The 25,044-nt window shown below is 35.5% G+C and overlaps 1 protein-coding gene across 9 annotated transcripts in view; it reads left to right on the top strand.

The window, feature by feature from the left end:
• TOX (thymocyte selection associated high mobility group box) overlaps window positions 1-25,044 on the top strand; it is a 219,771-nt gene that overhangs the window by 34,245 nt on the left and 160,482 nt on the right. The window contains exon 2 of one of the 9 annotated variants that reach the window (XM_035318440.1): window positions 492-579. The exons of the other annotated variants lie outside the window; for them this stretch is intronic. The gene's annotated coding sequence lies outside the window, so the exon portion shown is untranslated. The remainder of the gene's footprint in view (window positions 1-491; window positions 580-25,044) is intronic. 9 annotated transcript variants of the gene reach the window in all.

Genomic DNA, 25,044 nt, shown 5'->3' with positions numbered 1-25,044 from the left:
ATTCACTTCTGTGCAACTCTGTTTCCATAAGTTTTTCCATGCTTCCTCTTCCTTTCTGCAAGCAGTGAACTAGTTAAATTGCTGAGTAACTCTAGAAACAGTGCAAACAAGCAGCAGCTGCACTATTGTTTCCAAATAAACGTATATTTAAATGACCTGGTGAAGGATAAGATTGAAGTGATAATGCAGTTGGATGGTGAAGTGTACAATAGAAAGTGTTACTATAGACTGTGTCGTTTTTTCCATTCCAAAAGTGTTCTTAGTAAGTATTAAAATTAATCAATGACACATGCCTAAAACTGATCTGATACATTTTATCCCCATGATGAGGACCTCAGGAATGTAGGCATGGTTTTAAACTAAGGTAGCTTGCCAGCACGTGGATTGAATGATCATGACCATTTCACAGAGGGATAATTAGCTTTTTGTTCTCTTTTGGTTTTAGCTGCTTTTATTACTTTAAATGTGTGTCCTCACCCTTGTGTTCACAGTGAAACTGTTTCCTTGTCTCTGACCTCATGGCTATACAAAGTACTAAGTGAAAACCTTGGTAGCCACCCTGATTTCTTGGATGTATTGGTGAGTGGGACTAGTCTTCAAAAAAAATTACTTTCACATATTTATCTTGATCACTTTAAACAGCGGAATGGGAGAAATAAAATCTTAATTTCTAAGGATATTTCAGCACTTTTCATAGTAGGTGGACATAAAGAAAAAGCAATATATGGTGACAGCAAGTAGCTTCATTCAGAAGGAAAAAATGCATCAAAACCAACCACACATTTAATTTGTGCACTGGCTATGATGATTTCCAAACAGACAGAAGTTAATTTATTTGGGTTACTGTGGCAGCATTGCATAGGCTTGCCAAGAACAAAAAATATACTATCATTTTTTTCCTGACTCATGTCCCAAGTTAGTCAGACAGATTTATTCTCACAATTATATGTTTTCTCCATATATTTTAGGTTGTTGTGATTTTCATAGGTCTTTAAAAGGAATTGGTTATTTTTTCTTAATTATGAAAATGTTATTTCTGTAAATGCAATTTAATTAAAATGAGAATTTCTGCCAAAGTGTTTAAATAAATACAGTATTCTTTTACAAGTATGAAAGGAGTTACTATTTGCTGTTTCATTTCCTCACTAATATGCTGGCATGTTTGGTTTGAACCTGAGCTTGTGGAAGTTTATTCTTAACCAAAGCAGTTCCTTTTTCATGTAAGTAGGTTAAATGTGAGTTGTAGAGCCCTAGGGCTCTTTTTGTTCAGTTTTAAAGCCCCCTCAAGTGGGCCTCTTTTAGGAACCTGGAATCATATGTTTGTAAGGTTGATCCAAATTACCATTAGAATAGCTCTTTTCAACTTTTTATTTATAGAAAGAATCGTAAAAAATGCACCAAACTGACAAGGTATTAAATCAAACTGAATAAAGACAGTTAATTTTCTTTTTGCTCAACAACTACTTTTTTTTTTTTTTTTTAAATGGAATCTCTCAAATTGAAAAAAATTGTCTGTAGAGTATGTTAAGGTGCCATGCAGTATAATAAAATGCTATTACTGTCACAAAAGTACATGATAAAGTGCATTTGCACAAAAGGCCCATATTAATGTCAATCATTTTCTGGTGATTTATATACTAACCGCAGTGTTTTAAGAAGATCAATATTCTTTGTTTTGACAACATTTCAGAGCCTTATACTTTTCTGACAATATTAATCTTTCTACTGCAGTTTGGCGGAATAATTTTAGTAATCAGTGCTTGGCCAGCTTGGTGGAAAGATATGCAGTAATATTATATTTGAATATTACCAGGTAAAACACATAATGCATCTTTGAGTAGATAAACACACTAATCACTCTAGATTTTAGTGTAATATAATGCTATGTAATTAGTATGAAACTCCTAAAGCATTGCTATTTTCACATCCCCTAAAACATATTTTCTCTGTATGTATACTAATGACACCCATCACAATACTTTCAAAGTGTCCCTTAAGATATAATAATAGATAAAATTACAATAGTTTTGAGGCATAATTTTCTGATCTACCTCTCAGAAGGCATCAGAAATGCTATAATGTTTTTCTTCATATTTTTTTTTTCTCCTTCTTTCCTCCTTTTCAGTTTCTGTCTTTCTTCTCTTACCCTTCCATATCTCTTGCTTGTCATCCATTTCTTTCCCTTAAGGTTCCTATTCTTTTAGTAGTAGAGCAGAGCCAAATATATATATATATAGAAAGAGAGAAAGAGATGATTTTTCTTGTCTCCTCTTGTGATGAATTGTAAACTTTTTCCTCTACTTGTAAAATAAAATAAAATAAAATCTCTCATTCCTACTTAAGAATTTCCACAGAATCTGGAGAGCTCAGCTCCAAGAAAGTTGCCTCCACAAAACAAGAAATCTTGGAGGTATTTTTGGAGACCTTCTGGAGAGGTACTTAAGAACTCTACTTTTACTATAATTTGATTTTACCATCACTTACCTGTGAGGGCTGGTTCTACTGTCTTTTACATCTAGTTTCTGCAGGAGGCCCACAAGGGCCGTAATGTCAAATGTTGTTAAAAAGTAGTAATTCTCAAGGTTTTTCATGGCTTTTTTTGTAAAGTGTTAAGTCATTTTTTTTTATTTTTTTTTTTTTATTTTTTTTTTTTAATAGAACACTGTATGGAAGCATCTCCAGTGCTACATCACTTCCTTATCTAAATAACTGAATTGTAATGTAGGAGGTAGCTGCTGTCCAGTGATTATGTGTTTATGGTAATAGCTGTAGCAGATTGGCAAAGACAAAGTTTATATTTTGTATTGTATAATTTAACTTTCATGTTTAGCCTCCTAGACATCTTATAGATTTTTACTCCAATAAAACTCATTTTTGTGAGAGTTACAGAGTTAATTACATTGAATAATTATGCATTTCTCATTCACACATCTTCTCATATTAAAATATAGGCAAGATATTAAAAATACCAAAGTGTAAGTGCACACACTTTCATCAAAGCCCTGATGGCCAGGGTGATTGCTCACCCTAGGTGTCTTGAAGAAATGGTCTCCCCAAGCAGAACCTAAGTTCGTGCTGAGCAGCTCTTTGTGTATTTGGTCAATGATGTGCCTATGATGGAAACTTCATAGGTGGAAAATTCATAGAAGAGAGTGACCAGCCATTACACCATAAAAGTAAACAAAGTGTTGCTTTACAGCCTTGAGAGCACAGCGCAGCTTTCATTAAGTTGTGGTGAATGTTGTAGATTCCTACCACAACCCACACACTCAGGATCCCCATCCTGAAAAAGAAGTTCGTCTACAGCAGAATGCTGCTCAGGAATATGTATGTTTTGCGCAGTTTGTCCATGAGTTGCTCATGTTTGTGCCGAGCAGCCTGATCTAACACTACCCTATCAGACTATTTACTAGGGTTTTATTTATAAACCTAAAGTAAGAAAAGTTGTAGGATAATCTGTTCTTTGTTTATAGTGAGTTTTATAGTGCTTCCTGTGATAAGATGAACTGGTGCTGGTAATTTAATATTTCAAAATGATTAGGGAGAAAGAAATGAATACTTTCAACTGGCTACTATGGCCATATCTTAAGTAATTGGTTTTATGTTACAAAACTGGAAAAATATTGTGAGCCATTAAAGAACTGCATGTCTTTATATATATTTATATATTTAATTCTGCTCATCAACTTTCATATGCCTGTGAACAAATGAAAGTTGATGAGAGTATTGCATTGCTAAATGTACTAGATAATGTTCTTTTTAAACATTTGATCTGATAAGCAAAAACAGTACATGGTAAAAGTCAATCACTGTAAATATGTCTGTTTAAAGTTAAAATCCGTATCTTATATTCAGTTTATTTATTTAGGGAGGGAAGATTAAAGGTTAGGTTTTAGACATTTTTATGACTGCATTCATGGAAGTTTTTTTTCTTTCTGTTTGCCAGAACAAGGCACTTACTTCAGAGCACTTATACAACCCTGCACCTGTTCATTTGTATGGTCGTTAGGAAAAAATGGTTAAATCAGCACTGAACTCTTCGGGAGGGGATTTTATTTTTAATTTCAGATTGTTGCCATATGTATATCAGTCATATCACTTAGATTTTCATATCAATTATAGCTGGCAAATAATTTCTCAAGGTTATCTGATATCTTCTAGTACTGCTTATTCCAACCTGTTCTGTAATTCCTGAAAAGTCTGTGATTTTATTGGATTCTGTAAAAAGAGCCTGCTGATTTCATTATGATTTACTAGGAGCTGGAAAAGATCCCTGACTGTCTAGCTAAATTTGTCTCTTCAGTGCTTCAGAAGTTCTATTTCTGTCCTTTGAAAGAAATGGGCATTAAATTCTTATTTATTTATTTATTTATTTTAAGTTATAACAACAATGCCATAAAAGTAAGAACTTTTCTATGCATTAACCAAAGGAGTTTTATTTTCACCTAGGTTGCAAGTCTTGTGTCTTTTCTTTTAATGTTCCTTCTGATTTTATCTACATTAAAGCCAGTGCTGATGGTGAACAAATGATTCATTAGGTCAACTCAGCTGATGCTATCAGCAGAATTGAAGACAAAAGTCCTTGTGTTCTAGGTTCAGTACAGCCTAAAAATACATTTTAAGTTCGGGTCCCTTGTGGGAGAAGAAAAAGACTCTGGAAATTACCAGTTGCAATCATTGCACTACCACCAAAACATCTTGTAAAATGGTGATACTGTATAATAATCTTACATAAATACATGGGTATAGTCACATGCATTTGAAGCTAACAGTTTCCAGTACCAAAACTGACATTTGTCTGGAATAATATGGACTGGTAATTTTACCAGAATTATTCACATGAAGAAGTATGATTTAGACTTGGATTACAAGCTTTGTTAAGTCATACTATGACAGAATCAGTTTAGCACTGCTTAAGGAATAATAGGTGATGTTTCAGTGGTTTTCTTTGTTGAGCAGGAAATTAAATCACAATGTTCTGGTGAATTTAGAAAACTTTATTCTGTATTTCTAAAATGATCATTATGTCTTCAAGTGCAAATGAAATTCTTTTTCATATTCATACATACGAATTTCATATTCAGAGGAAAATTTATATGCATTGACATTATTCAAGCTCGACAAAATACACACCAATCCAAGGATCTGCTGTAAAACTTGAAAAGTATCTTCCTCAGATAGTATCAAACCCCCTTCTCCCTCCTGTCTACAATTTACTTCATATGCAGAAACACCATTAGTACACTATTTGAAACCTGCTTGCAGGAGAAGAGATTGTAAAACAGAGGGCCCTAAACAAATCACCTTAACCTGTTAAGAGTTATCACCAATTGAAGCAGCAGAGCCTTCATAATCCACTGCCCTGTGATCAGGGCAGCAATTGATGAATGACAAAGTATTGAACCAAAAGGAAAAATGCCACTATTTGAACTATTATTTCATGTAGCTCTAGCATTTCCCAAGAAGTTATGCAAATTACAAAGGTCTGATCAGTTTTTATGATTTGAAAGTTAATGTTGTGAAAGATAAATATATTTAGATTGGTTTCATATTACTTGTTCATCTTAAACATTTTTTTAGCGTAAACCTTATCCGAAATTAGCTGCCTGAAGAGATATGCAGACACAGAAGAAATTAGTCATCAAAGACAAATGCCAGCCTGAAGCTGACCAGACCTGAGTCTCCATTATCAGGATTAAAAGGGGCAGCAGTCTCAGGAGAAAGTCTTTTGAAACGGAGCCCAGATTCAGCCTGTCAGGGACCACATTTAGATTTCCTGCATTTTCTTAAGCATTCTAATGTGACATACTCTTAAAAAATATATGAGGGTATGATTATATGCAATTCAGCCTCTGTTTTCTTTCTCTGCTTAAGTTTCTAAAAATCTCATAAATGGCATAAAATGTCATAAATTGCACTAATTTAATTCTACATATCCTAAATACATCCTCACAAATATGAGTAATTTACAGTGAGTAGGTCTTCAGTTTAATTTAATTTGAGGCGTTTTGTTTACCTTTGTTGTTTTTCTGCCTCCTTTTTAGCTCACATGCTACTTCACTGTGGGGTATTACATAGTGTAAAGAAGGCTATGTTTTGCTTGGGAGCAAATTAGGATTGCATTCAAGAAGAAGGAGGTGCAAAGCATTCCCTCCCTTTTCACGGTATGACTAAAGCAAGGGCACTATGGGTGCTTATGCATTGCACAAGTGTGTATGTGAAAGCAATTGAAATATGTGAAAGCAGGTTTACAGGAGCCATTGTCTCCTCCCTTCCTGATGGGGAGACCTGGAGCTGCCCCTTTGCAGGAGGGAGAACATTTTGGGCAACTCCAAAATGGTGGGAGAAGCAGAAAGGAGCTATGATTCCCAAGGGAACATTACTTTCCTGGGCCTCTCACAGCTATGCACTACCCTTCACAGGCAGAGAGAGGCTGAGTTTATTTCTAGCCATAGTTTGAATTCAGTTGTCATAAATTGCAGCAAATGTCAAATTCATAATATATATATATATATTATATATATATATTATATATATTTGGTAAACCTGGAAAAGAGAATAACAATGTCTCTGGTGTGTATTCACATTTCATATGAACAGGACTGTTGATCACTGTAGATCTATTAACTCCATTTGCTGCTGTAATTAGGCATATTTTTAAAAGCATGAATTACATGCTCATATGTTAAGCTTTTGATTATTGATGTGAAATCACTAATTCTGAAAGATGAGAAGAAAATTAGGTAGTTGAGATATCACCAGTGTTCTGAATTCACTGTAAAGATCTCATGTGAGTTCAGAAATCTTGGAGTCAAATTTTCAAAGAGCACCTTTCCAGCCTTCTGTGCAGACAAACTGCCTGCTGCCCACAGTAATCAGTGGAGAGAGGTGGGGCTGTTGGTTTTTGTTTGAGATATCACAACTGGTAATAGTAAAATTCTCATGCTTACACTGTAATCATCATATAGTACATAATTCTTGTCTAAGAGAGGGATGTCATGGATGCTATTTATTTTCAAAATTTAAAGCCATTGATATTATTCTGTAGTAGCAGACTGAAAACTTCATATAATTTTTAAAATAAAATGTAGTGTGAGTGAACAGTTTTCATTATGCCTTTCATTTGCTGTGCACAGTCCAACATTGCTCTATTTCTCGCGCTACCGAATTTTTGAAACTTTTTTTTTTTTTTTTTTTTTGGTCATGGTGCTTCTTCCATTGTTAAAGTATTTCTCTTGCTACTTTTTTAAATATTTTTTTTTTTTTTCTTACAAATGACTCTCTTGCACCCCTATCTTGAAAACATTACTGAAGGATTTTATTGGAGCTCTAAGTCTTGCAGTGTCTTCCGCTTAGCATAAAGAAGTTAATTAACATGAGTTTTAGATGATAAAATTTTGTAATAAATATGTTGATCTCATACTTGCCCGAGTTGCACTATGTAAACCAGAGAAACTTTGAAGTCAACAGAAATATTATCTGAGACAGTGGTAGCTGGGCTTTTTGAGATAACTTGACACTGAAAATAGCTTATAGTATATCAAAGCAGGAATTATATAAGCTATAATGATAAGATTGCCAGCTGGGAAGCAAGACTATGTGAAATTGGAGGAATATCCTGATATCATTGTATTGGCTTTCATGAATTCTGGATAATACTGTACATTTTGGTTACAGTGGCTAAAAGTTTTAGTGTATTTATAGAACAAAACTTGTAATGTTTTTTATATGCTAATGAATTTCAATCCTTTATGTATTCATAAGAATTGTTTATAATTGAGTTAATTTTATCCTAAATCATTTATTGCTATTATAATTCAGTTATTTAAATAATTATTAAAATAAGCTTTTTGAATACTCAGTTTAAAACAACACTGGGATAACTGGATGTCTTTGCATTTTTATCTGTTTTGTTGATATTCTTTTCAATATTTGGATCAGTAATCATGATGAATGAGCTGTTATGCATTATTCTAATAACCCCCCCAAAATGGAATTAAATTTTTCATTATATATACTCCTGTTTCAAAGGAGGATAAAGAATTAATGTGCAAAGTAAGAGATACAATATTAAAAATGTTGGACTTATTTTTCCAGAATCCTGGATGTAAAGGCTCAAAAACTCTTAGAAAATGGTCAAAACCTATGATTGTTGGCTGATAGCATTCCTTATAGATGTGCCTCAGAGTATTTGTTACTCCACCCACCCTTGGGAATATGTAGAAGTTCAGACCTGCAGAAACATTTCTAATGCATGTTGGTAAGACAGTGTGTTGGGACCTACATCATACTCTTAACGATTGAGTGAGAGAGGTCTCAGAGCAAACTCGATAAGGTGATGTTGTGTTGTTACAGATTTTATCCTTCATATAAACCATTATGCTAGAGTTTTCTTTCAGTTGGCAGTTGTTGAATTCCATATCTGAAAACTCCAAAGGTTAATCCAGAAATACAAACAATCGTGTTCCTTCTCTTATTACTACCTACGGATTGATCCATGTGCTTCATATCATACTGAGGAAGTGCTTGTTCGAACACAATAATTCATTCTGTAAAGCTGCTTGAGATACATGACACTTAAAGAAAAATGGTCCAAAAATGCCAGTACAAAGCAAACCATGTTATAAAGGCTGTATTGCCAGATACAAAGAACTGAGTTATTGGTCAGTATAAAAGGAATGAAAACAACAGCCAAAATTATGGTTTATATTTTTTCTAGTCCGGACAGGCCAATATATTTTCCAGACAAACCTGCTGAGATTCTGCAGGCAGTGCAGCAAGACTGAGAGAATGGTTATTTTAAAGTGTGTGCAAACAAACACCATGTGCTTCATCAGTTTTTGTCTTGTCTGTTAGCCTAATGAAGGGAACTTTCAGACAAAGATGCCTTGTTATCTTATTAATCAAACGTTAAGAAATGAGGAGGAACAGGCAAGTTTATGCAGAGTTGATGATTGTTACTTACTCAACATTTCAGTAGAACATATTGTTAATCAGTATCAGAGCATTATGTACTTTAAACATTGGATAAATCCTCTTCAATCTACAAAGCATTTATTCAAGGCTCTTCTGTTATTTTTGTTTGTTTATTTGTTTGTTTTTTTTTCCTAACATCAATAGAGGTTACATGTAAGTAGCAAGAGCAAACTTATTAAAATCATGTTTGCTCTTTATTCAGAAAAATGTTGGCCTTTACATGTTATATTTGTGTATACAAATTAATTTAAACATATTCCTTACACATACATCCTATGCAGAAGTACCTTGCATCATATTCAGTGGAGGAAGCACTGGTAAAATATTTTGTACAGTTTCTTGAAAAGGAAAAACTATTGTTATTGCAGTGTTGTGTTTAGTATGTATTCATGGGGTATGAGGCACAGAATTCAGGTCATGTACCAAAGATAGGTAGGAAACGTTAATTCCTAGAGTTACTCCGAGATTTTTGCTAAAACCTTCCTTTTCTATTTCAAATTTTTCATGTAAACGTATAAAAAGGAAAATTTATTTTCTGTGATGATGAAACAAAAAGCAAAACAAGATAGAGTGTCACTTATTATGTGCTGTATAACATTTTGTTTTAGATTTAAAGAGCTGATACACGTTTTATTTTGAAAGGTTGACATCTGTCTTGGAACAGCTTATAGAATGTTCACATTATACAGCAGTATGTCTGTAATCTTCAGATTCACTGACAGTTTCCTTATACCTATATGGTATTTTTTGTTATGTCTATATTCACTGTAAGTTGGGAAAATTACATTAAGTATGACTACAAATATGGGAAATTCTGAGTATCTCTTTGTCTTTTGTAAATGTTTTAACAGAATTTAATAGTGAAGGAGATAAATTACTGCAAAGCAAGGCAATTTTAAAATATGTAGAAATAAGTATAAGGTTTAAAAATTTTAACATCAGTTTCATGATTTAATAAGCTCAGTTTCATGATTTAATATATCTCATTTTATAGACACTTAATTGAAGATTTTCATGATTTTGCGTATGTGTGTGTGTCCATGCATGTGTATGTAAAATCGAGGCAGTACTGCACATTAATGTCTTGTTCATGACCAGGCAGATTGGTTCCATGTACAACACAAGAACTTCAACTGGAATAATGTTGGAAATACTTTTTAAAAGTTTTTAAAAACTGTTGTGCAAAGTACATCAGAAATGCTTCAACATGATCTCATGTGTAGATTAAAGATACCGATAACTGAGTATGTACTGCTTTTTTTAGTCAGTTCCAGGATTTCTTGGATACGAGCCTGCTGTGGCTATTATACTCAGATTTTTTCTCTGACAAAGTCTAATATAGGTCTTGGTTCTTTAATCTACACTTTTTATATTGTTGGTGTCATAGAGTTCTTTACCACACATCAAAAACAAAAGGAGAATACACTTTTGAGCATTATACTGAAAGAGAATTTTTCGGTACAGAATGTCTCTTTCAGTCCTCATGATTAGTTTTAGCAACAGTACTGGTATTTTGGAGCTTTGCAAACATTTGAAACGGTGCTTGCATTGATCAGCTACTTAATTACCATTGATTCTCAGTGTGAGTACATAATCTCATGGCACAGCCTGAGTAACAATTGTTATCATTTGACTAATCAATTAACTATTTCAGTATTCATGAAGACAATAGATAAGACTATTTCTAGTTGCAGTTTTGCACTGCAGAAGAAATGCCATTTTTCCTAATATAATAATAAACATTTAATTTTATTTAACTAAATAAAGGGAGATTGTGACTCAGGGAAAATATTAACCAGCAACGTGTTTATTGTTGTCCTTTCACATCTGTGTTAATTTCATAATTTCACCCTTGTGTATGAGTCTCACATAAGTTCAGCATTTCTGATGAAGTAAATTTAAAGCTCATAAAAAAAGACCAGATTGATAGAAATGAGTGACCACAAGCAGACACAGTCAAGAACATCAACACATTTCTTCTGGTGGCATGATGGCTCTGGATGAGCTCTTCAAAGGTCTAGACCACAATTCAGCTCCTTGGCCAACTGCTCCTTGACAAGTGTTTAGGGCATTCAACAGATGCTGTTTGGGAAGAGTGGTTTTGAAGCTTTTAGTCTCCCTCTGCAAAGAGCTTTTCTGGACAATCTGTATTTCATACATCTGTTTCTGCAGCAGGAAGAAGCCATGCCTGAGGTGGAACAGGGCATGTTACAGTGGTCCTTACTGGTGGGTGCTACGCAGTTGCACAGCTCTGGCTTTGATATGAGAGTTGATGGTGGCCAGAGCTAATGGGACAAAAACCCTGCCAATTGACAGCAGAACTTCTCTTTCATTAGTTAACTTTTTGGAACCGATGACCCAGAGATGAATGTGTCTACGGTTTGATACCAGTTCATTTGTTCATTTAGTTTTTCTTATTAACAAGTTCTGTAATCATGCATTGTGAAAATACTACTGCACTTCAGTAACATTACATCTCTTGAAAGAGTTGCTGGGAATTAGGATTTCAGTGAATTGCTGAAAAAAAATATTTTTCTGTTTAACATAACAATACCTATACTTTGTAGTAAAATGTAGATACTGGGGAATTATCAGTACATACAATTTTATCAGTGCATACAGCTTGTTTTCCTGAGTGTATTTAAGAAGCTTTGCATTTTTGAAGTTAAAACCTTAACTGTTGTTTAGATTGCCTTCTATCCTCCAGAGTTACCTTCTTTTTAAGCAGTTCATGATTTAAGGGAGAGCAATTTTTCAAAATAAGTAAATAAATAAAAAACTTCTGTGGAGGAACTGAGCTTGCATTTTGAGCAGAATCACAGCAATTTTGTTGTTTTCATTTGCTAACTGTTTTTTAGTTTGATTCACCATTATTGCATATAATATGTTCATCTTCAATGTAATTGTCATTATGTTAAAGTTTACAGTCACGTAAGATATTTTCTTGTCATGTAGATCTGTGTGACTGAGGTCATTAAAAACAAAGGGCCTGATCTTCGTAGTGTTGTAAATCAGAGGAATTCTGGTTGACCTAGTGGAATTAAAGTTGCATGAGATCACAGTGAAGTCCAGGGATATTAACCTGAATATAGGCTGCACAACTGGATCCATCCATGTACAGAAGAGCGATATGCTGACAGTAAAACTCAGAAAGCTCATGAAAGTGATGGATGGATTCTTCAAACTTTAACATGTAATAACTAGTAAATACTTAGTGGATACATCAGACTAAGCAGTAATGACAGACATTGTCAGCTGCTCCATTTCCATGCTATATTTGGCCTGGTAGATTTTTAATGTGTTCTTACCAGCATGTCTTCATTCACCTTCATCAAGTACAAAACACATTGTTCTTGCCTTTACTTTACTCCAAAAATGAAGAATTTCTGCAGGTTTAGAAATCCTTTCCAAGGCAGTCTTATAGCAAAGAAAGGAGTTGTGGGAGTTAATATCCAAGAAAGTTCAAGGATTTGCAATCAGTTTTGCCTATCACAGTTTCCAATATGATACTGACTGATGTAAATAGAACTGGAATTTTTGAAACGTGTAACAGCCACAGAGCACAGACAATGTCAAAGAAGATTCTTTTCTAAGTCATGAGATACTACTTTGGTACAAATAGGAGCTTTTTTTTGAAAGATGAAGGAAATGATTAAGTAACTAGTAAGGACAACAACAAAAACAGCAGTCTTCCCTCCCCCCCCCCCCCCAGTAATAAACCCGATCCTGAATCACATTGTGTTCTAAATATAAGATATCCAGAGATGTTGTAAAAATGCTCATTAGTTTTCTTTTTACTCTTCCTGTAGTGGATTTATCAAGAAAGATTTTTTAACAAAATAATTTTAGGCATCTGTTTTTTTTGTTTTATGAAACTTTATGGATGAAAGTACATCTTAACTGTGATCTTTTAAATTTGTTACTTTTTAACTGATTAGCAAAAATCATTGGAATACTCCCTATCAGGCTACAGCTCTGAAAAGTAGCTCAGGCATTATTTATTTATTTATTATTTTTTGATATTTCCACAGTAAGTGTGCTAGATACTGTACCATAGCACAATAGAGAAAACATAATTTTGAATTTGCTTTAGATGTTAGCCTATTGGCAGTTCCTGAACTGGGAAAGAAAGAAGTGTCATCAGTCAGATATTTGTGTTTTTCATTCAGAGTACTGCTAGAAGCACTTGCATTTATTTTCTCCAGGTGGTCAAGCTGTGATTTATTTTGCATTGATTGCAACACTTGTATTTGTTTATTTTGAAGACTTATACTTAACATTTTCTCAGTTCTAAATTTTAAAATAATTTATTTATCAGTGTAGTTGCAGATGCAAAGCGAGCGGTTTTCTTCTTTGGATTGTAAGTCTGAATTTCCATTTACTCTTTCTAAGCATTATTTCTGTTGTCCAGATGCACAATGTGTTTAAATATGAAGTAGAAAAGGGCTATTATTAAGAATGATTCACCCACTCTAATTAGAAATGAGAGGATAGTGAAAAAGAACACAGAGTGATTACTTTTATTTCTCCTCATGTCATGAGAGTGCACTTAGATGCAGAATTGAACATGGAGATAGATGCAAAAATGCTGCAAATCCAAATTCCCAAAACAGTGGATCTGACTATTGCTAGCCCACATCACCTCTGTGCATCAGGCTGGCACATCCAAGACTGGGTAACATATCCCAAGATCACAAAATGGCAGCATTTGCAACTCCCACTGAGATGTTGGTCTCTCAGTGGAAGCAAGGCCACTCCCTTTCCATCCCTCTGGGGGGATGGAGCATACATTATTTTCAGTCTGGTTTTATACCTGTTTCTGGAAATAGGTTATTTATTTATTTATTCATTTATTTATTTATTTTCCAGATTGAACCTTTCTCTCTTCTGTAATTTGAAAGTGAAACTGCAGGCTCAAAATACTAGAATTCATCAGCTACTTCCACTTTAAAAGTTCTTTGAGCTTTTGTTTTGTATTGCAGAGACTGCATGCATTTATTTCAGAGGTTTTCCAAATGAGGTGATGTCTAAAGGGAGAGTTAACAGCATAGAGCTGGGGCAGGGGAGGGTCAGGCTGGGTGTTCTTCACCCAGAGGGTGGTTGGGTGCTGGGACAGGATCCCCAGGGCAGTGGTCACAACACTGAGCCTGTCGGAGTTCAAGAAGCATTTGGACAACACTCTCAGACACATGGTCTGATTTTTGGGTGGTCCTGTGTGGGGCCATGAGTTGTACTCAATGATCCTTGTGGGTCCCTTCCAACTTGGGATATTCTGTCGTTCTCTGATTCCATGAGTTGGCCAGACTTGAACTGAACCAACATGAATTTATAGTTCATTTTCATTTATAGGGAAGAAACAGTGGGTTTATAAATATTTATTTAGGGAAATTGCATATGTGTTTCTTTCCCCAAAGGGAATGCTCTCACTCGTATTCCAGATCCACTCCAATGTGGTGACAGCAATAGCAGTGTAATTGAGAGAAGGAGAGAAGAGAGTGTAAGAAGTCCTCTGAAACTTTTGACAGGAATTTACATTGTCCAACTGCTCAAGTGGAGGCTCTGACCTGTCCTTCATCTATGGCATTAGCAGAATTCAAAGCAGCCTTTTCCAGCCAAATGAACACTGAACGAGGATCTTGTGCCCAGGTAAAACATGCAGCTGCCAACTTCGCCAGATATGGAACAGACAGCTTTGCCAAATGTGTGTGATTGGCATAAGCTACTTATATTTTAAAATCTGATAATTATTGTCAGTTCTGGCAGGGTTGTCTGTTCCACAGTGTTGATGGCTGCAATCCACATTTTCAGATGAGCCTTAATAAAAATAATGTATTTTTACTTACTGTAGCTTAACAGTCTTCCATGGTATTTTAATACATTCAACTGACTTTTTTATAATCCCTTCGAAATTTGCACTGATTAAATCTGTTTTATTTCCCCAACATGCTACTTACATATTTCCTCATGGTGTAAGGAATTGTTTGCTAATGTTGCACTGTAAGCAACCAATTAATAGAAAATAGAAAAAGTGGAAAACTCTCCCCTCTTGGGAGAAGGAGATTTTATTTACAAAATTTATGTGGACTCGGGAGAGGGAGAAGAAGAAAAATAATGTAATCCCAAAACAAAGTAATGTTGTGTAAACTTTATGGGTTACTCACACAGGTATCTTATATTCCAACACTAGTTTGGCACAAGAGAGAGGAGGGTGGTGCATGGAATACAGGTTGGAAACTGAGCCACAATGCCATTCCTTTTGGAATAGTCACACAGTTTTCAATAGGTACATTTTGGTAAATGCATGCTTTGGTTATAAATGTGCCTTTAAAATTTTAAAAATACTCTGAAAATTAAGATTTATTTGGTCTGCAGTAAAACTGGAAATCTTTATAAACTATCTTCACTAATTTATTCCTGTTTTAAATTTTGATCTAGTGTTGCAGTAGGTGTTTTGCTGTCATTTTATTATAGTGTATTATTGCATTTTAAATGTCTTAGTGCACATGCAAACAGCAACACATACTTGAAAATACAAATCTGTTTAAAATTAAGTCAGACATGCTCCACTGTCTACAGTTTAGTTATAGACCTTTAGTTATAGACAGTTATAGTTAACTGTCTACAATTTAGTTATAGACCTTTTATTGGGAGACTAAAATAAATGCAAGCTTCTTTCTGCACGTCCAGTTATGTTATCCCTTGAGACATCTCAGCTAATAAGTGAAAGTGGAGACAGATCAGCTGTAGGAATGGGACAGAATAAAGCCCATTCTATTACCGAACAAGTTCCAGATGGAGTTCATGGAACAGCCATTAAGTCTGGAACTGGAGATGCAATATCCACCATAGTAAAAGATTCAAAAATTATCTGGATAATAAATCTGACAAATGGGAGATATATTCAAAGAACAATAAGGTGTCCTCTTGAGTTATCTCAGACACTCATTTGTTCAGTCTTTCAGCTGAATGCATTCACCTTAGCTATGTCATTCAAGGGTGCAACTCACTGATGTGCTTTTATAATCTCTTTACAAAGTGAGAATTTTCCCATTATTCCTCCTGGAAAATAGATCTACGAGGATAAGTTTCATGGACCCAGCAATATTCCTAAGTGTCCGGTGCTAGCCATAAATCTCACCCAAGCATAGACTCACCCCATGGACTATCTGATTAAACACTACAGTGTTCATTCTTCACAGCAGTGGCTGCCTGTCACCTCCTTTTTCTGAATACCTCTATAGATAGGGATGAGTTGTGCCAGATGAAGCATGAAGACAGAAAACAGCCAACTGAATGACACAAGACACTCTTGGATGTCAACTATCAGCAGCACAAGAAACTCTTTTATGAGTCTGTTACATCTTTGATGTAGCCCAGGGTTCTTTTATTCTTCACAAGAGCAGCCACAAAATAGTCAGTGATAATATATCTTAAACAGATTCAAAAAGGATAATGCCAAAACAGGACATTGTGGTAATCTTAGCTGGCATGCATTCATAGATACAATGCAATAACTTTTTAAATGAGATTAATTCTTAAATGAGACAGTTTAGGAAACTACATGTCTGTGCAGTCCAGAGAAACTCATATGTGAATAACAACTCTCAGTGAGCAAGAACTGTCCATTAGCAATGATGTTTTGTCCCTGACCATAGACCCTAGTAAAGAATATTGTGAAAGGTTTTAGCTCTAGTTCACAGTATTTTGCTTGATTTCAGAGACTAATGCTGTAGAAGCTTGCAGGGATGATCACGCTGCCCCTCTGAGATAAATTCAAATCCCTCTTGTATGTTTTTATTATTATTGTCTGAGTCTCCAGCATCTATTGTAAGGGGGAGGAAATCTAGGAGCACTCTCTGGGCAAGCAAAGCAAACACAAATTGGATGTTACTCAGAGGGATATTTTAACATTCCAAAATTTAATAGCCTTCCCGCCTCAAGTACTGTAGGCTGCATCTAGGATAATTTTTAGGGGAAAATGTGACATTTCAGAACTCTCTTAATATTGGACAGGTTCTGGTTATGCAATGGGAAAGACACAATAAACAAAATGCTGGCTTCTTTATCACAGAATCACAGAATAGTCTAGGTTGGAAGAGACCTCCAAGATCACCGAGTCCAACCTCTGACCTAATGCTAACAGATCTTCCACTAAACCATATCCCTAAGCTCTACATCTAAATGTCTTTTAAAGACCTCCAGGGATGGTGACTCAACCACTTCCCTGGGCAGCCTATTCCAGTGACTAACAACCCATTCAGTAAAGAAGTTCTTCCTAATATCCAACCTAAACCTCCCCTGGCGCAACTTTAGCCCATTCCCCCTCGTCCTGTCACCAGGCACATGGGAGAATAGACCAACCCCCACCTCGCTACAGCCTCCTTTCAGGTCCCTGTAGAGTGCAATAAGGTCGCCCCTGAGCCTCCTCTTCTCCAGGCTAAACAGTCCCAGCTCCCTCAGCTGCTCCTCGTAAGACTTGTTCTCCAGACCCTTCACCAGCTTTGTTGCTCTTCTCTGGACTCGCTCAAGCACCTCCATGTCCTTCTTGTAGCGAGGGGCCCAAAACTGAACGCAGTACTCAAGGTGCGGCCTCACCAGAGCCGAGTACAGGGGGACAATCACTTCCCTGGACCTGCTGGCCACGCTGTTTCTTATGCAAGCCAGGATGCTGCTGGCCTTCTTGGCCGCCTGAGCACACTGCTGGCTCATATTCAGCCGACTGTCAACCACTACTCCCAGGTCCTTCTCTGCCAGGCAGCTTTCTAACCACTCATCTCCCAGCCTGTAGCTCTGCTTGGGGTTGTTGTGCCCCAGGTGCAGGACCCGGCACTTGGCCTTGTTGAACTTCATGCAGTTGGCCTCGACCCATCGGTCCAGCCTATCCAGATCTTCCTGCAGAGCCTTCCTACTCTCGAGCAGATCGACACACGCACCTAACTTGGTGTCATTTATATTAATGATAGAATTGATAGTTATCATACTTATGGACATTTCATCTCAGAAGTAACTGAGAGCAATATGTTCTATATTGGCCATCTACCACGTGGTTGATACAGGCAACAAACTGACTCTACTACATTCTTTCAGACAGATCTAAAATGAGTTTTTCACAACTATGAGTTACAAATTTTACTGCAGGAGTTTTCTCAGATTCTTTACCCTTTAATAGTGAAAGAAGCAAGATGCAATGGTCAAATACATCCAATGATGTTGTTGTGGTTTAACCCGGCTGGCAGCTAAACACCACACAGCCGTTCGCTCACCCTCCCCCCTCCCTCTCTGGGATGGGGGAGAGAAACGGGAAAGTGAAGCCTTAGGGTTGAGATAAAGGCAGTTTATTAAGATAGAAAATAATAATGATAATAATAATAATATGTACAAACAAGTGATGCACAATGCAATTGCTCACCACCCGCTGACCGATGCCCAGCCCAACCCCGAGCAGCCGGCCCCCCCAGCCCGGTTAGCCACCCCTATATATTGTTTAGCATGACGTCAGATGGTATGGAATACCCCTTTGGCCAGTTTGGGTCAGCTGTTCTGGGTTTATCCCCTCCCAGCTTTTGCTGCACCCCCAGCCTGCCCGCTGGCAGGACAGAGCGAGGAGCTGAAAAGTCCTTGGCATAGTGTAAGCATTGCTCTCCAGCAATTAAAACATCAGCATGTTATCAGCACTCTTCTCATCCTAATCCAAAACATAGCACCCTACCAGCTACTAGGAGGAAAAATAACTGTCCTAACTGAAACCAGGACAGTTATAATAGTAGATAATATGACCTTTAAGAATCTCTTACTATCCTTCTGGATCAGATACCCGTTTTAAGAGGGTATTTTTCATATTATCAAAGGGAAAACATAAGATTTTGCTAGGCTTAAGTTCCCTTAAAGAAATATAAACTGATTCAGATAAATAAAGTCAGTGGTGGATGAAAAGATAATTCCAAAGAACCAGAATAATTCCTGATTGCTAGGAAATGGATTACAACCTGGAAGGCTTCCTTAACTTGTGTCTAAATATAAACGTCTTGAAGTACTGAGATTCACACATCTACTTGGAATAAATGGAGATACGGAATACTCAGAACTAGCTAAAATTAAGCTCAAAATGTGTAATGGAGAATGTATCATTTCTATCAAAGCAGATCTTGAATTGTCTTGTGCCCTTTTAAAAAAAATAGAATGAAAGAAAGAAAGATATCAGAGGAACATCTGTTCTGTAATATATGTTCAACATAGTGGGAGTATAGTTTTTTTAAGTATCTTTGTTTCTGTGTATCCACATCAGAGTGTTATCCAGGTTAAGCCCTGTCTTGCAGAATGTCTCCCAGAATGGCTATGGTTATTATTACAACACAATGTGCTGTGTTCTGGACACCTCTAGAGATGTCTCTGCTAGACAAAATTTGCTAGAAAGCTGCATATTTTTTCTTTGCTCCCTTTCACTTGTAATCATCTCCTCCCCAATGTCCTCTCTAGACTTGGGTGAGTAGAAAACCCAGGACAGCAACAGAATGCCTTTGTTTCTTTGTACAGTTTTTTTAATCAATTCTGCTACAATTATGTAGGCCTGAGGTTTTATCCATTTCTGAAGTAAGAAATGCTTCTGAGATCAGCTTGTATCTGCATGATGGACAGTATTTTCAAATAAGAATTAACCTATTTTATACTTAGGGAAGTCTCAAAATCAATAAACTACTACAAAGTTTTGAAAGTACACACTGCATTTGAGAAGACATTGCTTAGGGGTCCTACTACTACTAAGAAATGTGCTGGTGAGGGTTCAAATATATTATTAGGTGCATGAGAATCCACGTGGAGATGAGCTGCAGGAAATGATGTTTCAGAAGTTCAGATTTTTTTCGAATTAATTTTTGGGTTTTACACCACGTTATTTTATAGTAAATTATTGACTTCTAACAGACTGATGACATTTCTTTTTTTGTAGTCACATATTCAGGAGAGTATACAGGAAAAGCAAAATACCGATTCTTTAACAGGTTGTGTATACTAGTATTTTTGACTTTTCTAAAACAAATCAAACAAGCAAAGCCAACCAAGTTTTATGGCTTAGTCAATAAATAATTACGAACTTCTAAAACTTACAGAGGAGAGAAAATAAAGCAAATGGTCTGATCTGTATTTCTCTGCTGTTTTTTTCACTAAGGACTTCTTTTCTTTCATGATGAAGTCAGGATCTGATATCTCAGTCACATGGGTTTTGACTACAGGTTACCTAGGAACAGGAGAGCAATTCTAAACATAAGAAAGGTGAACTTCGACCTTCTTTGTAGCAGATGGAACATTTTGTGAGCAACTGGTCATGTGTAAATGTTAACTTGTTTGCCTTTCTTAATAACCAACAAATGAACAACATATGCCTTTATTTTTCGTTTTGCAAAGATTACAGTTCTTTTTTTTTTTTTTTTTTTGAAGGGGGAGGGAAGTTGTATTGAAGTGTGTTCTTCAAGTGCTGTACAAAATTACACAAAATATATTCATTATAACAGAGTAAAAACTGTATTGCCTTTGTAACAACTGCACAGCATGTTTTGAAAATTAACAAACATTACTTATATCCGAGGTTGTCAACGTTTAATTAAGAAGGCCCTCTATATTTTGGGAAGACACTGTTTGTATATATGTAATAAAAGGTTCAAATTTAAATACTGTACAATTAGTTTCCATCGAAATAATCTAAAAAAGACTTTTGCAGACCCCTACAATAGACAGTTTAAAGAAATAACTATTCTGTGTTTAAATTGTGCTCCTTAGTATTTTAAACAGATGGCAATGGCTTTCCTCTTGATTATAACTTTGAGGCATGCTTTACTAAATGGAATCAGCGGGGTTCATTAAGGTCCCATTTGATGTATCAGTATTATAAAAATACCATGTTAATTATCCTCAAACGTTGCAAGTTACCTCCATTTTCCTGCAATCAGAAGATGAGAGAAACCCTGTGAAGCAAATTAGTCCTAATTGAAAGAGGACTGATTAATATTTAAATAAGGCATTGTGTGAGGGATTCTGCCATGAGAAAAATAGGCTGAACATCTGAATTAATTGCATAGCAGGTTAAATTAAATTTCATATAATGGGTTGGAAGATGAGTTGGCACAGTGCTTTAGCAGGGAGCACAATGGCTGAAATACCAGTCTTTTCTTTCACTCTTGGCTGGATTCCACTGAGGTCCTTGTAGTCCTTACCTCTTTGTTGTCTTTCTTTCAATACAAACAAAGGTACTAACAGAAGATTGCAACCACATTTTAAAAAAATGTTAATCCTTTTTGGGAGACAGCACCTGTCTACATTTTCTCCATTTCTCTTCTACCTTGGCTGCAAAATTGGGAAACATTAGTATCTTTTTCCTTGCCAAGTTTAATGAGGATTGATGTCATAAAATGCTAATGGCTGGAATATAGTTAGAACTGTGCTATTAGTGGGTTATCACTGTCTGACGTTTTCACTGCACAGGAGCATACATGTGGAGCCTGTTTAAAGTGATTGGGTTACTTAAGGGTCCCTGTTAGGGATATTTAATCCAACATAAATTACTTATGCACTTTGTTAGCGTTCAAAGGAAGAGTGTCACGTTGTACATGTTGGCAGTTTTCCAGTCAAGAGCTGTTAATTACTGTACAGCTACTGAATACAGTTTGTGGCAATGGGAGCCAAAGGGGGAAAGAACTATATCTATATTCCATCTAACTAAAAATGGGTAGATGGGAGTGCAGAGGAAAAAGTAGACTGAAGTCATTTTCACCCTTAGGAGTTACAATGCCATTTGTTTTCATTTTGAAAATAAAAACAAATGACAGTATGATTCCCTGAGGGGAAAGTACTTTAGCTATAAAGAATCCCTGCCAAAAACAAGCTATTATCTATTTGTAAGTGGATAAGAAAAAAAAAAAAAAAAAAAAGGTTTTCCAAAGCTCTAATTCATCTACATTGCTGCAGAGTTCAAGGTTCACTAAGATAGTCCTTATCATATTAAATGTATGTGATAGCCAGGAAAATGGCTGATAACTATAGTGCTCGTTTCTTTTTGACATGCAGTTTAGTGTAGTCAAATTACTTTATATTGCCACTCTTATATTAACAAATACTATTCTTGCCAAGGCTTGTGGGGTTTTACTGATGGAGAGGCCCAATAAATAACAAGTATCTGTTGATATTGTCATGTGGTTCAACTTTGGGAACTGGCAATAAGAAAAAACTTTGAAGAAGTAAATACTTCATATATATATATATATATATATATGGAAGCTCATGGATCATGTAACATTGCTAGGGGAAAAATGCATAGTTCTGTTAGCAAAGCTACTGTATGGTCTACAAATAAAGAGCCTGTTACACCCTTGATCTCTACAAAATGGAAATAAGGTTTGAATATGGCCTAAAGTAATATCTTTATTTCATTTTATTATCTAACTACAGTGCTACTTATGAAGTTGTCCATAGGAAGTTCATAACGAAGATAACTCTATTTTCTGTCTATATTATTGAAATTGCTAAAGGCAGAATAGTTTGTATGATTATAGTTATGTAAACATTCCATTTCTCAAATGCATCATTTATGAAGCTACAGGGGAAAAACAGAATATCATGCCTTTGCATAGTAATCCATCCTACCAAAGTTTTTGTTTGTTTGTTTGTTTGTTTGTTTGTTTTTTAACTAAACCCAAAAGTTTTCTTTTAAAGTGTTCTGCTCACAGTATCATTACTGTCACTATGCATTTGACTAAAATTCTTTCTTCTCTTCGCACTTCATCAGACTTCGAGTTTTTGATCTCCATATATGTACTGAAATGCCTGACTCCCTTTCAAAATTTTTCCTGGTCAGAACTGACTGACCCTCAGGATGGAGAGGTAGATTTGGAAACTGAAGTGTGTTTTGGATTTGAGATTATAGTATAGATAAGAAGACATGCATTATGTATGCAGCTATTCCATCTAGTCAATGGTTTTCACTAACTCTTGTGTATTTGCAATACCATTTCATTGAGGCTGGTCTTCATATATACTGTAGATTGTCAGGCCAGGAACTTTGCACCATACACTTCCTGAACATGGACCTGAACTCAAGACAGTTGACAAGTTAAGGGTTGTAACCGGTAGGAAATAAAACCTAAAATTTTGCTGTTATGATGATCATTTTGGGTATCCTATCCCATTTCCTTTTGTACATCATGACTTCTGCTTTAGAAAACTGTACCCTAGAGTATGATACAAAAAAACAGTATAGCCACGTCACTGCCTAAGTGTACTCAGAAGGAAAAGCTGGGTGCTTTTCTGTGGGTGGGACTTCAAGGTAAATTAATTTTGATTTAATCTCTCAAGATCTTATTTTTTCTGAACTTCATTTTTATGCTTCTGACTTGTCTTCAGCACTCATAGGAATGAATGATCTAACTCAAGTTTTTGGGTTTACTCTGAGATCTGTATATCTGTATTTTTCAATAGTCAGCTACATTTTCTAAGTACTAATCTGAGAGTATTAAAGCCTAGAATGGATACATTAATAAATGAAAATATATAATAAAATTGTTTTCTTTTATTAAAAGCAAACTTTTTTTTATAGTTCTCATTTCCTTGTTAAAAACTCAATATTTGTAGACAATTTAAAATAATCTAATTAAAAAACAATGACAATGTTCAATATTTTATTAATTAAAGAAATGATGTGAATATGAATCACTGTTCCAAATCATTGATACAGATCATTTGCCTGGATTGAGTGATGTGTTATATTTGTACTATTAGTTAATCTGATTATCAGAATATTTTTCCAAACCCAGAATCAGTATATTGGTATTGCTTCTTTAAATGCAAAATTAAATATATTGAGATCATAGTCATTGCTATTATCTCAAAATCAAATACTTATTATACGATGTTTATTGATATGTTTCTCAGATCAATGGTTTCAAATGTAGAAGCAAATGATATACTCTGGCTTTATAATTCTTTCAAGCACTCTTTTACATTAGATGAGGATACAGTACAGTAAAATACATTTATTGAGTAACAGTTTTTCTTTACAGTCTGTCTTATCAATAAATGTTTTTACTTAACCTGTTTCTAATAATTTTCAGCATAAGAAAATGTGTTGAGTAGGATTTCATATTCCAGTTCTGTTTTTCTGAGGCCTCTGTACATTCTTATTCAGCTCTCTGGGCTCTTTTTAGCAAGGAAGAAGCACCAGACATGATGGTATATAGGTTGCATTGGACCTTGGGTGCGAATGATCTGTTTGAAACTTAGGCAAGACCAAGCTGAACCTGAAAGAATGCAGGGTCTTGCAGGTTTCTTTCCCTCATCTACCGTTCACACAACAGGTACATGAATTAGGCAGAGCCCACAAAATCTAGTACAGCCTTTTTTCTAGTTAGAGTATTTCTGCTATTTCAGAACTTGGTCACAAAAGCTAACAGCTTCTGGAGTTCAAATTAGAAGAGAGGATATTTTTAACTTTTGGTTCTATGTAACTAAATAGTATAGTAAGATCTTACCTCCTTGTCAAATACAGATGGTGATGAATGACCAAAAGCAGACAGCAGATAGAAGAATCCAGAATTGCAACTTGGTAGTGTTTTCTCCTGCTACAGAAATTGTAGTTGGCTCAATCCAGGAAATAAGTAAAATGATAAAATATGTTAAGCAGAGGGAACTGTTGATTTTTGAATTCTTCTTGGAGCTACATGTGAATTATCATATAAGCTATTCTCCTTTATGAAACTTAAGAACCTCTGGGCATGTTTAGAAATGAAGGACTAGACATCTGGGCAGTGTGGTATTAACAGAAAATAAAGAAACATCTACATTCTTTTATTACTAGGCATGAACTGAGTAGGCATTTTCAGAAGCACATTTGGATCTCTGTTCTGAAAACTGCAAGCACAATTTTAGGCACTTAAATCCTGAGGTTCCAGCTCTCAGAGCAGTTTTTCTCATATTTTATTTATTTATTTATTTCAGAAGAAAGAACATATATCAAAGATGAGGTTGAGGGTCTACATTTATAGAATCATAGAATCATAGAATCATAGAATATCCTGAGTTGGAAGG

This window comes from Oxyura jamaicensis, chromosome 2 (assembly GCF_011077185.1).
Source record: "Oxyura jamaicensis isolate SHBP4307 breed ruddy duck chromosome 2, BPBGC_Ojam_1.0, whole genome shotgun sequence".
Classification (NCBI taxonomy): domain Eukaryota; kingdom Metazoa; phylum Chordata; class Aves; order Anseriformes; family Anatidae; genus Oxyura; species Oxyura jamaicensis.
This window is presented reverse-complemented; position numbering and strand designations above follow the sequence as displayed.